The 15418-nt window shown below is 38.3% G+C and overlaps 2 long non-coding RNA genes across 4 annotated transcripts in view; one reads left to right on the top strand and one right to left on the bottom strand.

Moving 5' to 3' along the window:
* Positions 1–15418, top strand: part of LOC103133773 (uncharacterized) — a 45310-nt gene that overhangs the window by 14541 nt on the left and 15351 nt on the right. The window lies entirely within an intron of this gene.
* LOC107835567 (uncharacterized) lies at positions 3167–4038 on the bottom strand. The gene is made up of 2 exons (XR_001661365.1): positions 3840–4038; positions 3167–3400 (listed from the first exon to the last, which is right to left on the bottom strand). It is a non-coding gene; the product is annotated as an uncharacterized LOC107835567 (long non-coding RNA).

Here is a 15418-nt window from a genome sequence, read left to right as displayed (position 1 = left end):
GTGCTGAAGTTATGCTCTGGCAAGTTCAGCACCACAGTTACCCCAAAGGTCTAAACCTGCTGTGGTCAGTTCTTAATCCGGCTTCATGTCCCTAATTTGTCCCAATTACTGGAATAAGCTGAAAAAAAATCCTGACATGTTATACGTACATCCTATTGTCTACCTTCGGAAACATATTAACGATGAGTGCTTCTGAACTTTGGAGCTGAATGTATGACATTCAGACATTTGGAGATGGATGAATGTCATACATCTCTGAATGCATGGCATTCATTATGCATTATATTTTCTGTGTGTGTGTGTTTTTTAAAACTGCTTAAAAGAGTGTTTTTTCTAATATGATTGAGTGTATTAGCTTCATAAAATAAAAATAAAAAAGGGGCATGTGATTACATATTGCAATGGCAAACACATAACTCAGATGTTGAGAAGCTACTGACTATTTGGGAACAATGCACTGCAAATGAAAACAATTCAAAATGCTTAAGTCAAGAGCCAAGTGGAACCAATTATGTCTTGAAAGGTTCATTTCATCCACTATTTTATGAGTGGCTGTTAGAAAGGCTTAAAGGCTTTAACATCCAAATCCAATACACACAGGTGAAAAATGGATGATCTCTTGTTTCCTTTTTTCTTGTGAGCAGAGGGCAGTAAGATGTTAAAGTCTTGACAAAATTGAAGGAACAATGTATTGTCAAAAGTAGAGTACTAGGCCATCATAAATGAGAGAAGAAAAATAAGGGATAGACATGATCACAGTAGGAAGAAATTTGTATGAATAAATCTAAATTAAAAAAATACTCCACAGTAAAAATCTCAAACATGTTTGTGGTAAAATGTAATTAAAATTGTGGATTTTATAGGGTAGAAAGTGACATCCTGTTCCCTCCCCCCCACACCTTATTGGACAGAAATAGGGAAACTCCGAAATGACATTGTCAAGACTAAGTGACAAAAATGGCTCGAACCCAAAAGGGGCACTGTCCTGTATAGGCTGTTTCACATTAAGAATTTATTCCAGAATATCTATTAATCTGCACAATAGCCCGCACAAGTCAAATATTTATTAGCTCTGATTAGGAAATTCATATTTTAGATGTGACTGTGTCTCATTCTTCTCGGCTCATAAATATTCACATCATTCTTGATGATAACTCCAGAAGATGTGAGACGAGACAGATTTTCTCTGTCAAAGATTAGCCTGTCCAGGCAAGTAACAGATCTTTAAAAGTTTGTTTGAACTTTATTTCACTGCATGTAGGAAGAACATTTGGGACACTTGTTTACATTTAGTTTAATTTGCAGTCCTGGTGGGTTGGAATATTTTTGCTTTCACATTGTGTTCTACTTAAACTAATGGCAGTTTCTGTGTGTTTCTAATGGAGATCAGAAGTGTACATATACTCACCACCAACTGGATAACTGGACAAAGAAGGTGGGTAACAATTTTAATCCGTAGTGGATTTGTTAGTGTGAACAAACTCCATACTAGTAGCATGTTGTCTTTAGAGGCTTCAGACGCCTCCAATTGTGTGCTGCACAGGACATGGGGACTTTCTCTTTCGCTGCATTGAAAAACTCCTAAGACACTCCACCACACAAACATGCAGAAAAAGCAAAGTGATGTGGTGTTTCTCCCTGCTGCTCCATCTCAGTATTAAAACTACCCTTTGGAGCAGAGTGGTAGAACATGATTTTGCAAAATACTTTTAAAATTTCACATGCATCAACCAATCAAGAGCTGAGGGGCTGGCGGGGGATTTTTAGAAATTTGTGGATTGAAAGCAAAAGAGAATTCAGAGTGTTGGCCAGGCCACCATGTGTCCAGTGGGTTTAATGAGCCGCCCTCCACACACCGAGACAGGCACACAACACTGAACTTCAGGCGTCAGCTGTTGTCGCTTGTTGGTCTCTCATATGCAATTAATAAACCATTCCTGGTAAGTTTTACAAAGCTTTTGTGTTTTCACCTGGTTCACTTCATCTTGAATTTACACTTGTAGAATTATTGTCTTATTGAGAACTTTACCTGACTGCCCTTTAGATTTGTTCTCTGCTTTTGCTGCGAGGGAAAGTGTTTGACCTGTAATAAGCTAATCCGTGTGCAGCCTCGGTGAGAGACGGTGTTCTCTCAGGCTGAACCATCACTGCAAAGTCGCCTCTCACTTAATGACTTTGCGCTTCATGGAAAAACCCGGCCAAGAGAGATTACATAAAAAAAAAAAAAAAAAGGCAGAGTGAGAAAGGAGGACAGAAAAAAGACAAAAAAAAAGCAATGCAGGGAGAAAGAGTGAGGGGTGAGCAGCGGAGCATGTCAGGTCTACTAAGGCTGTGTAAATTGGTTCGGACTGGTGTTGATCTTGATTACTGATTGCTCTTGTGACTGTTCTGTCCAGCAAGTCCTCCAACCTGAACTAGGAAGGAGATTGTTTTCCATTCCCTCTTTGATTTGACCCAAAGACATCTGATGGCATGTATTAAACTTATTTTTAAATGTTTGGTCAAATGTCTTGACATAATAAATATTTAGTCACTGTAGATTTGCTATATAAATCAGGTCCAGTAAATAGAGATTTTGATTTTTTTCCCTTGTATACACATTTTACTGTACAATGTTTGTTTTTCAAGTTAAGAAACAAACAAACAAAAAAAAACATGTAGGATGCCTTACTTCTTGTAATTAATAATTGTTCCAGGGGGGAAATGAAATTCATTATATTGGAAAATTATTTTCTGAACTTTTGTGTGTGAAATGGTGCCTCCCATTTGCCTATTCATAGATTATTTTACACTATAGAATAATTTTTAAACCCTTTGACAGTTGATTTACAATAATTGTGTGTCATGTTGTCAGTGTCTACTGTATAAGATGATACTGTATTTCTGATATTGGGATTTTGCTGCTGTTATAACTACAATAAATGTAAACAGTGTGTAAATTACAGCCTTTGGGAATATTTTTTAAAATGTATTGTAAATCTAATTTAAGGACTTACAAAGTATTTATCTTCATAATTTGCTAGAACATTTAACTACCAAAAGAAACAGATGTACAGTGGAATATATGGACAGGAAATGTTAAGTACATGAAGCTATTAGAACACAATCAGGATTAAATGACAGCACTTGAGTATGCTTTCATGTCGCCTTTAGATTTTATATGCAGCAATAATGTTTGCTGCATATTCATGAATTGGTCAATTTAGCTTACAACATATTCAAAAGTTCTTTTATTAGTATTTTTATTAAGATAAGAAACAAACAGATTGTAGCCAGGGGTGACCAGATGGTGGCAAACTATTGGATTGTAGCCACAGCTGCCCTGAGACATTCTGAAAGAGGTAAGGCTGCCATGCACTGGCACCACTGGACTGTCTGACCATCAAGCCGAGTAAAGTGTCTGGACAAAACAAAAGAGAAAGAGTGAGGGATCGAACCGGCAACTCACCTATTACAGGATAAACTCCTATCACCGTTGCTCCCAAAGTAATCAGTTTTACACTTCCTTCTTGTTCCTTGTAAATTGATTTCTTGGGAGCAAGTCAACCGTGACAACACTGAAAGTTTACACTTTAAATTGCGGTACACCAAGATTTTGAAGAGGTTATAATCTGTTTGTGTTACACAGATAAATAATAAAACAATTTGACGCTTCTCTTTCAGAAACTCAATTTCCGAAAGTTACATTAATGATACATCGGCATATATGACTTTAATATATCTAACTTGTGATATTAACTGCCATTTGTCTGTTGGCAAAAGGAATCTGTTCATAAACAGATAAGTCAACCTCAACAGATATTATGTGTACTAAAAATGAGCAGTAAAGTGGTACTTACTCAGTTATCAGTCACAAAATATGGTTGGTTGTGGATAATCCATATGCAGACAAAGGGCATCAGAAGTGGAGCAAAAAAAATAGTTTAATAAAACAAAATGCAACTTACTAAAAGAAAGTAGAAGGTCCACAATCCAGAGAAAATAACTGAAGATAATAAAACAACAAAAAAAAAAATCTGGACCAAGATGAGCTGCATTTAGCAGATGAACCAGTAAAGAACAATGAAAGCTAGTGATCTTTTCATATCCCCACTCTTGACAGAAGAGCAGAGCATGACATTGAATCCAGGTGAGGTAATCAGGGAATTAGGAACAGCTGTGGAACAGAACAAGCAGGGAGATTAAGGGAAGATTAATAATTAACACAAACAAAGCTGGACTACACCCAAAGAAAGTAGAAACCAAGCGGGAAAAGACTAAGAGTTATTGCAAGAGAATTACAGCCAAGTGCACAAAGAACAAGAATAAACAATCTGCAAACGAATGAATGAACAAAACTAATAGCAATAAAAAACTGAATATGGCAATACATTTTCTAATAATAATTAATCAATCCAGAAATAATTTGGGGAACTTCAAAGAAAACCAAAACATTTGTCTTTCAGTTTACTCTATTCTAATTTTAAATCACCCCTAAGACAAGCAAACAAATTATTAAATATAGCTAAATAACACTACAAAGATGCAACTGTGGTGAGAAATTGTGTCAGATGAGAGTGTGGAACCCCTTTTGATCCAAATGTCTTTCTGAACCTGAAAGCTAACCAAAGCCAGGTCTAATTTCAATATCAGATGCCTAGGTCCAGAAACAATGCATTTATTATGCAGGCAGGTGTTGTTCAAATAACAGGTAGATCAAGATACTGACAGCTCTGTAAAATGTAGTCCTTACTAAGCAAATTAAATAAGTATTTCTTTTTTGCCTCATCATGCCTTACCCTCTTTCTTCTTCTCTGCCAATTACAGGCTGAGTGGAATCAGTTTTGTCTCCGCAATCTCTCGTCCTGTGACCCCTAAACTCATTCTCATTCTAAACTACTTTTCATTTGCTAACGATGTGGCAAGACTTCAGTCAGCAACTCTGAATATGCAAACGGGGTTCCAAAGGTAGAACAGGTTTTATGGAGATGTGCATCCATCGCCGTCGCTTCCACTTACACGCTCTTCTCCGTTTCTGATGACCGCGCACTCCATGTGTACAGTAACAGTATTTTTTGCGAGTTCATTTACTTTAATTGTGTTTGTATGTGCTGTTTGTGTGTGTGTGTGTGTGTCTGTTTCTCTGTGTGCTAACCTCTCATTTAGTCACCCCTCATTTGGTCATTATGTCCACTAATGCAGAGTATGCATGGCTCTACTCATAATCACACTTCTCTGATATGCAAAACAAGCTCTCAACTGCACCTGGCATACAGACACACACTTCTCATCAGCAGCAGACTCCTCTCTCTAATTTGCTTCCTGTTGAAATGTAATTGGAAACTACTCATTCAGACAAAGTGCAAAGGGGTTTTTTGCTCAATGTGGCTGTGTGTATTTGTATGGAACAAAGCCTTTATTCAGCAACAAGACACAACAGGGAATTGGAAACAGGAAACAGGCTACAGATGGAGATAATAGAGTTGTTACAGGTGTGTTAAATTTTGCACATGCAAAATAAATTTGCCATTGTCTGCATCAGTGTTGTGCAAAGCACCCTAAACAACCAGCACATATATTAATTCAGTGAAATTACTTTCAATACACATGGTAATTAATCATTTTTGCGACTATTCATATTAGTTCCAATGTCCTAAATTTTATCTGTGTGTGTGTGTGTGCGTGTTGGTGTGTTTGCGTGTGTGTTTATCTGTCTGTGTGAGCACAAGATAGAACAGAAGGTGTGAAAAGCGGATGTGACCACAGGCTCCAGATAAGACAGCCAAGCCTGTCTATCCACAATTCTGCTTTTGCCCGTCTCTTCTCCTTGACTAAATCTAAATAAGATCAGTTGGGTGTTTAAAGCCCTCTCAGCGGCCAAGTCCTCACATCTCCTCCTAATCGATTCAGCACATATCAACCCCTGCATTTTATTCAGTTAGATTGCAACTTAGGTGGTGGAGCATTAGGACGTATGATGTAGGACAGTTTACATAAATAAACGAAATGTAAAAGAAACCAAAATATCTCAAATTAACTTCAAAATAAGTGTTAGGTAAAATGTAAAATGCTTTGTGATGCCTTTACATTTGGCATCAGCATAAGAATATAGACTCTAGTCACTTTCTTATGTACTTTCTTATGTAGGTTGGACCTCTTTTGTCAGCAGAACTTTCTCATTTATTATGACACAAGCTAAAGACGATATTGGAAACATTTCTCATTTGTTTGCTTTGACTTCACAGCATCATACAACTGCAGCAGATTTGTCAGCTCCACATCCTTAAATCTCCCCATCCACCGCATCTCAAAGACACTCTAATGGACTGGGACCAGCTGACTGTGGGGTTACACTGATGTGCAAAAAACCTATTATTGTGTCTTTAAAATAACAGTCTGAGTTGGTGCAATGGCACATTGTCACATGGTACATTCTTTTTCTGGACATGGTAATCCATTCTGTTGCCATAAGTGGGTGGACACTAAGGTTCAACTTGAACCAAGGACTCTAAAGCATGATGAGAAAATTTCCATTACTACCAAAATCTGGAACTGTTACAAGGCAGAATGGATCCTTCTTTTGATTGACTGAATTTTGCAGCTAAAATCAAGACTCACTATTTTTTTTCCCCCGACCTGCGAATTTAGGTGAACTGGTGTGATTTGTAGCCTTGGCGTCCTGTTCTTAGTTGACAGGGTTGGCACTCAGTGTGGAACTCTGTATCTATAGCCAATTGCTTAATCTGTCATTCATTCAGAGATGGTGTGAAAAGTACCTCGTTTGTAACAAGTGGTTGTTTGAGAGCTGCTATGGCATTTCTGTCATTTTGAACTAATTTTTTAAATTATCTCTGACATTAACGAGATGGCATGGTCCACCCAACTGCCACACACTTGATTCTTCAGTAAACCGAGAGTTGATTAGGTGTGGGAAATCTCAATAGATCAGCAGTTTCCTTCCTTATGATTGGTTTATTCAATATTTATGTAAAACAATTTGATGAGGTGTATGTAATAAAGCAGCTGGTGAGTGTAAACTTAACATGTCCTTATAAAGATACACTAAATATATTTGGGATTACGGTCCACCCTTGCCCATCCTGTCCAGATTGTCTTTCAGTTTGTAATATGTTGTATCTTCAGTGGTTGCTCTGCTGCATGTGTGTCATATATTGAAGCAGAAACAAACCCCACATACCTATCTAAAAAAAGGTTGGGAAGGGACACATCACCATGACAACACAGGGAGGAGTAGAATGTACGCCATTAAAAAGATGGAAGCAATGTTGTGTATCTAAGTCTCTCATTTCTGCGCAGAGGCAGAAACATATACCACCGTATGTGTGTAGGGATAAATTATCGCACGCTCGCATGAATGCAGAGAAACGTACACAAGAAATATACACACACTCAAGCATCCTTCCAACACACAACCATGTAATGTGCACATCCTTTGTGATCCATTTAGTCTGTGCTTGCCTAATTTGCCACAGTGATGACAAACTCAAGTAATTTCTTCTACGTCTTTTTATTCCAGTTCAGTGAACTCTTGAACAATTCAGTTTGAACTTTTGATTACTTGCTGCTCATTTGCATAATTTTGGTTTAAGCCCATAAGTCCTCTGTTAAACAGAAATAGAGTGACTGGTGGAGAACTTTCAGCTGTTTAGAAACAAGTTCTACATTTACTTTTTTTTTTTTTTTCCCTGAAAACAGTTTGATGACTAAACAGATCTTAGTTATTGAATAATTTTTACAATAATTCGTCTTAAATAAATTATTATTTTTAGCTTTGAAGTTAATTTAGATGCTGATCGAACTGTGGTAAAATGACACTTTAATGCTATGTTGGATTTTTTTCAAGTACAAAGTTTGTCAGAAAGAGTAAAAAAAATAACAAAGAGTTAACAGTGTCATCTGGTGGCCGTTTTAAGTATTGAAGGTTTTATTGAAAAAATGTTCTCTGCTTGTTTACCAGTTTTAGATTCTCCCAATGGGAGTGCATGAAATTTTCCCTTTGTTGTGCTTTGATTTCTCTTTATTTATTTATTTTTTTAAAGTTGGAGGCCTAGAATCTTTTTCAAAAATCTTCATGTGTCTGTATGCACATTACATAGGGACAGACTCGCCCACTCACACAGATGCAGGCCTAGGATAGCTGTATTTTTCTGTGACATCAAATTTATTTAATCAATTCTACACAAACCCCAGCTGTCCAGCATGAAGTGTTTCCCAATTATCTTAATGTGATTTGCTCCCCGCTGTTGGGTGCTAGTATTCTGATTACGATGTAATAAGATGACGCTGGGTGAAACACACGCATACTCACGAACACAGACATACACACTCTTTCTCTGCGGTGCGCTCGTGTCGCAAGACAGACACCCTTAGAAGCGATGGGACAAGCTATAACAAAGAACTGGGGAGAAAAAAAAAACGCAAACCAAAGGAGAATAGGGGTGATAGAATGAAGAAACGGGATGGATGTGGGGTACAAAGATACAGACAGACAGAGCGCACACCCACGGCTCCACTGTTCTCAAAGCAAAACAGCACGTCCAGCAAAAAGGCAGAGCAAATTTCATCCTAACTGCGTGTTGACAGGGTTGACGAGACATTAAATGCGCATTAGGCAGGGGGGATGTCACAACCCCTATTGGGCAGACAGAACATAACAAGACAGAGAGAGATGACAGATCAGTATATCAACACTGGGCCCTGTGAGCTCTCATGAATCCCTGCAGGCAGCCCTGACTCTCCCAGTTCCTCCCTTCAGTTTAATCCTACACGGAAAAATACTAAAGAGATTGCAATTTTGACACCTATGTGACTTTGTAAAGACTGTCCAGACTCGACTCAGGCATTAACATGACATCAAGTACGTGGTGGTGAAATGTACACTTTATGTGTAGTGTATCACAGTTGAAGCAAAAAGCAGAGCAGTGAGCCTGCTGTCATCGGGGAGGCACAGTGACAAACGAGGGGAAGGAGGGTTAAACTACGGAGAGAAAAATTGTGGTTCTCTTAGGTATTCTTTAAAGACCAAAACAGAGGGCATGGCTTGAACCCCTGAGATGCATCCTTCCTGCTGACTTATCTTTGGAACATGGTGCCAGAGGACAGAGGATTAAAATGTGTTGCTGGTCTGTTTTTAGAGCCTTGAGGCTACAGGGACAGGTAACACAAATAGCCAAGAGCCCTGGAGTTGGAAAAGGATACAGAAGCAAAACATAGTAGATGAAAGAGCTTGGTCAGATATTATCAGGTTGTTTGTGTATGGCAATTAGCGAGTAGATGTGTGTGAATGTGAGTGTTTGTTATTTATTTGGAGAAAAGGGGAAAATGTTTGTCACAATTTGGGAAAGTTGAATTTCTTGTGTGTTGATAAAAGGCAGCGCCTGTTTAAAGGAACTCTATGAAAGTGTTCGACTTAAACCGTTTCACAAAAAAATCACTTTATCTTAGATGTGGAGATAAAAAGGTCCATAACTTTGAAGTGGTTTTCAAACTTCTTTTTGCAAAAAAACTTAAAAANAAAGAGAAAGAGTGAGGGATCGAACCGGCAACTCACCTATTACAGGATAAACTCCTATCACCGTTGCTCCCAAAGTAATCAGTTTTACACTTCCTTCTTGTTCCTTGTAAATTGATTTCTTGGGAGCAAGTCAACCGTGACAACACTGAAAGTTTACACTTTAAATTGCGGTACACCAAGATTTTGAAGAGGTTATAATCTGTTTGTGTTACACAGATAAATAATAAAACAATTTGACGCTTCTCTTTCAGAAACTCAATTTCCGAAAGTTACATTAATGATACATCGGCATATATGACTTTAATATATCTAACTTGTGATATTAACTGCCATTTGTCTGTTGGCAAAAGGAATCTGTTCATAAACAGATAAGTCAACCTCAACAGATATTCTGTGTACTAAAAATGAGCAGTAAAGTGGTACTTACTCAGTTATCAGTCACAAAATATGGTTGGTTGTGGATGATCCATATGCAGACAAAGGGCATCAGAAGTGGAGCAAAAAAAATAGTTTAATAAAACAAAATGCAACTTACTAAAAGAAAGTAGAAGGTCCACAATCCAGAGAAAATAACTGAAGATAATAAAACAACAAAAAAAAAAATCTGGACCAAGATGAGCTGCATTTAGCAGATGAACCAGTAAAGAACAATGAAAGCTAGTGATCTTTTCATATCTCCACTCTTGACGGAAGAGCAGAGCATGACATTGAATCCAGGTGAGGTAATCAGGGAATTAGGAACAGCTGTGGAACAGAACAAGCAGGGAGATTAAGGGAAGATTAATAATTAACACAAACAAAGCTGGACTACACCCAAAGAAAGTAGAAACCAAGCGGGAAAAGACTAAGAGTTATTGCAAGAGAATTACAGCCAAGTGCACAAAGAACAAGAATAAACAATCTGCAAACGAATGAATGAACAAAACTAATAGCAATAAAAAACTGAATATGGCAATACATTTTCTAATAATAATTAATCAATCCAGAAATAATTTGGGGAACTTCAAAGAAAACCAAAACATTTGTCTTTCAGTTTACTCTATTCTAATTTTAAATCACCCCTAAGACAAGCAAAAAAATTATTAAATATAGCTAAATAACACTACAAAGATGCAACTGTGGTGAGAAACTGTTTCAGATGAGAGCGTGGAACCCCTTTTGATGCAAATGTCTTTCTGAACCTGAAAGCTAACCAAAGCCAGGTCTAATTTCAATATCAGATGCCTAGGTCCAGAAACAATGCATTTATTATGCAGGCAGGTGTTGTTCAAATAAAAGGTAGATCAAGATACTGACAGCTCTGTAAAATGTAGTCCTTACTAAGCAAATTAAATAAGTATTTCTTTTTTGCCTCATCATGCCTTACCCTCTTTCTTCTTCTCTGCCAATTACAGGCTGAGTGGAATCAGTTTTGTCTCCGCAATCTCTCGTCCTGTGACCCCTAAACTCATTCTCATTCTAAACTACTTTTCATTTGCTAACGATGTGGCAAGACTTCAGTCAGCAACTCTGAATATGCAAACGGGGTTCCAAAGGTAGAACAGGTTTTATGGAGATGTGCATCCATCGCCGTCGCTTCCACTTACACGCTCTTCTCCGTTTCTGATGACCGCGCACTCCATGTGTACAGTAACAGTATTTTTTGCGAGTTCATTTACTTTAATTGTGTTTGTATGTGCTGTTTGTGTGTGTGTGTGTGTGTCTGTTTCTCTGTGTGCTAACCTCTCATTTAGTCACCCCTCATTTGGTCATTATGTCCACTAATGCAGAGTATGCATGGCTCTACTCATAATCACACTTCTCTGATATGCAAAACAAGCTCTCAACTGCACCTGGCATACAGACACACACTTCTCATCAGCAGCAGACTCCTCTCTCTAATTTGCTTCCTGTTGAAATGTAATTGGAAACTACTCATTCAGACAAAGTGCAAAGGGGTTTTTTGCTCAATGTGGCTGTGTGTATTTGTATGGAACAAAGCCTTTATTCAGCAACAAGACACAACAGGGAATTGGAAACAGGAAACAGGCTACAGATGGAGATAATAGAGTTGTTACAGGTGTGTTAAATTTTGCACATGCAAAATAAATTTGCCATTGTCTGCATCAGTGTTGTGCAAAGCACCCTAAACAACCAGCACATATATTAATTCAGTGAAATTACTTTCAATACACATGGTAATTAATCATTTTTGCGACTATTCATATTAGTTCCAATGTCCTAAATTTTATCTGTGTGTGTGTGTGTGCGTGTTGGTGTGTTTGCGTGTGTGTTTATCTGTCTGTGTGAGCACAAGATAGAACAGAAGGTGTGAAAAGCGGATGTGACCACAGGCTCCAGATAAGACAGCCAAGCCTGTCTATCCACAATTCTGCTTTTGCCCGTCTCTTCTCCTTGACTAAATCTAAATAAGATCAGTTGGGTGTTTAAAGCCCTCTCAGCGGCCAAGTCCTCACATCTCCTCCTAATCGATTCAGCACATATCAACCCCTGCATTTTATTCAGTTAGATTGCAACTTAGGTGGTGGAGCATTAGGACGTATGATGTAGGACAGTTTACATAAATAAACGAAATGTAAAAGAAACCAAAATATCTCAAATTAACTTCAAAATAAGTGTTAGGTAAAATGTAAAATGCTTTGTGATGCCTTTACATTTGGCATCAGCATAAGAATATAGACTCTAGTCACTTTCTTATGTACTTTCTTATGTAGGTTGGACCTCTTTTGTCAGCAGAACTTTCTCATTTATTATGACACAAGCTAAAGACGATATTGGAAACATTTCTCATTTGTTTGCTTTGACTTCACAGCATCATACAACTGCAGCAGATTTGTCAGCTCCACATCCTTAAATCTCCCCATCCACCGCATCTCAAAGACACTCTAATGGACTGGGACCAGCTGACTGTGGGGTTACACTGATGTGCAAAAAACCTATTATTGTGTCTTTAAAATAACAGTCTGAGTTGGTGCAATGGCACATTGTCACATGGTACATTCTTTTTCTGGACATGGTAATCCATTCTGTTGCCATAAGTGGGTGGACACTAAGGTTCAACTTGAACCAAGGACTCTAAAGCATGATGAGAAAATTTCCATTACTACCAAAATCTGGAACTGTTACAAGGCAGAATGGATCCTTCTTTTGATTGACTGAATTTTGCAGCTAAAATCAAGACTCACTATTTTTTTTCCCCCGACCTGCGAATTTAGGTGAACTGGTGTGATTTGTAGCCTTGGCGTCCTGTTCTTAGTTGACAGGGTTGGCACTCAGTGTGGAACTCTGTATCTATAGCCAATTGCTTAATCTGTCATTCATTCAGAGATGGTGTGAAAAGTACCTCGTTTGTAACAAGTGGTTGTTTGAGAGCTGCTATGGCATTTCTGTCATTTTGAACTAATTTTTTAAATTATCTCTGACATTAACGAGATGGCATGGTCCACCCAACTGCCACACACTTGATTCTTCAGTAAACCGAGAGTTGATTAGGTGTGGGAAATCTCAATAGATCAGCAGTTTCCTTCCTTATGATTGGTTTATTCAATATTTATGTAAAACAATTTGATGAGGTGTATGTAATAAAGCAGCTGGTGAGTGTAAACTTAACATGTCCTTATAAAGATACACTAAATATATTTGGGATTACGGTCCACCCTTGCCCATCCTGTCCAGATTGTCTTTCAGTTTGTAATATGTTGTATCTTCAGTGGTTGCTCTGCTGCATGTGTGTCATATATTGAAGCAGAAACAAACCCCACATACCTATCTAAAAAAAGGTTGGGAAGGGACACATCACCATGACAACACAGGGAGGAGTAGAATGTACGCCATTAAAAAGATGGAAGCAATGTTGTGTATCTAAGTCTCTCATTTCTGCGCAGAGGCAGAAACATATACCACCGTATGTGTGTAGGGATAAATTATCGCACGCTCGCATGAATGCAGAGAAACGTACACAAGAAATATACACACACTCAAGCATCCTTCCAACACACAACCATGTAATGTGCACATCCTTTGTGATCCATTTAGTCTGTGCTTGCCTAATTTGCCACAGTGATGACAAACTCAAGTAATTTCTTCTACGTCTTTTTATTCCAGTTCAGTGAACTCTTGAACAATTCAGTTTGAACTTTTGATTACTTGCTGCTCATTTGCATAATTTTGGTTTAAGCCCATAAGTCCTCTGTTAAACAGAAATAGAGTGACTGGTGGAGAACTTTCAGCTGTTTAGAAACAAGTTCTACATTTACTTTTTTATTTTTGCCCTGAAAACAGTTTGATGACTAAACAGATCTTAGTTATTGAATAATTTTTACAATAATTCATCTTAAATAAATCATTATTTTTAGCTTTGAAGTTAATTTAGATGCTGATCGAACTGTGGTAAAATGACACTTTAATGCTATGTTGGATTTTTTTCAAGTACAAAGTTTGTCAGAAAGAGTAAAAAAAATAACAAAGAGTTAACAGTGTCATCTGGTGGCCGTTTTAAGTATTGAAGGTTTTATTGAAAAAATGTTCTCTGCTTGTTTACCAGTTTTAGATTCTCCCAATGGGAGTGCATGAAATTTTCCCTTTGTTGTGCTTTGATTTCTCTTTATTTATTTATTTTTTTAAAGTTGGAGGCCTAGAATCTTTTTCAAAAATCTTCATGTGTCTGTATGCACATTACATAGGGACAGACTCGCCCACTCACACAGATGCAGGCCTAGGATAGCTGTATTTTTCTGTGACATCAAATTTATTTAATCAATTCTACACAAACCCCAGCTGTCCAGCATGAAGTGTTTCCCAATTATCTTAATGTGATTTGCTCCCTGCTGTTGGGTGCTAGTATTCTGATTACGATGTAATAAGATGACGCTGGGTGAAACACACGCATACTCACGAACACAGACATACACACTCTTTCTCTGCGGTGCGCTCGTGTCGCAAGACAGACACCCTTAGAAGCGATGGGACAAGCTATAACAAAGAACTGGGGAGAAAAAAAAAACGCAAACCAAAGGAGAATAGGGGTGATAGAATGAAGAAACGGGATGGATGTGGGGTACAAAGATACAGACAGACAGAGCGCACTGTTCTCAAAGCAAAACATACGTCCAGCAAAAAGGCAGAGCAAATTTCATCCTAACTGCGTGTTGACAGGGTTGACGAGACATTAAATGCGCATTAGGCAGGGGGGATGTCACAACCCCTATTGGGCAGACAGAACATAACAAGACAGAGAGAGATGACAGATCAGTATATCAACACTGGGCCCTGTGAGCTCTCATGAATCCCTGCAGGCAGCCCTGACTCTCCCAGTTCCTCCCTTCAGTTTAATCCTACACGGAAAAATACTAAAGAGATTGCAATTTTGACACCTATGTGACTTTGTAAAGACTGTCCGGACTCGACTCAGGCATTAACATGACATCAAGTACGTGGTGGTGAAATGTACACTTTATGTGTAGTGTATCACAGTTGAAGCAAAAAGCAGAGCAGTGAGCCTGCTGTCATCAGGGAGGCACAGTGACAAACGAGGGGAAGGAGGGTTAAACTACGGAGAGAAAAATTGTGGTTCTCTTAGGTATTCTTTAAAGACCAAAACAGAGGGCATGGCTTGAACCCCTGAGATGCATCCTTCCTGCTGACTTATCTTTGGAACATGGTGCCAGAGGACAGAGGATTAAAATGTGTTGCTGGTCTGTTTTTAGAGCCTTGAGGCTACAGGGGCAGGTAACACAAATAGCCAAGAGCCCTGGAGTTGGAAAAGGATACAGAAGCAAAACATAGCAGATGAAAGAGCTTGGTCAGATATTATCAGGTTGTTTGTGTATGGCAATTAGCGAGTAGATGTGTGTGAATGTGAGTGTTTGTTATTTATTTGGAGAAAAGGGGAAAATGTTTGTCACA

The sequence above is a fragment of the Poecilia formosa genome, unplaced genomic scaffold (genome assembly GCF_000485575.1).
Source record: "Poecilia formosa unplaced genomic scaffold, Poecilia_formosa-5.1.2 Scaffold13, whole genome shotgun sequence".
In the NCBI taxonomy this organism is placed as follows: domain Eukaryota; kingdom Metazoa; phylum Chordata; class Actinopteri; order Cyprinodontiformes; family Poeciliidae; genus Poecilia; species Poecilia formosa.
This window is presented reverse-complemented; position numbering and strand designations above follow the sequence as displayed.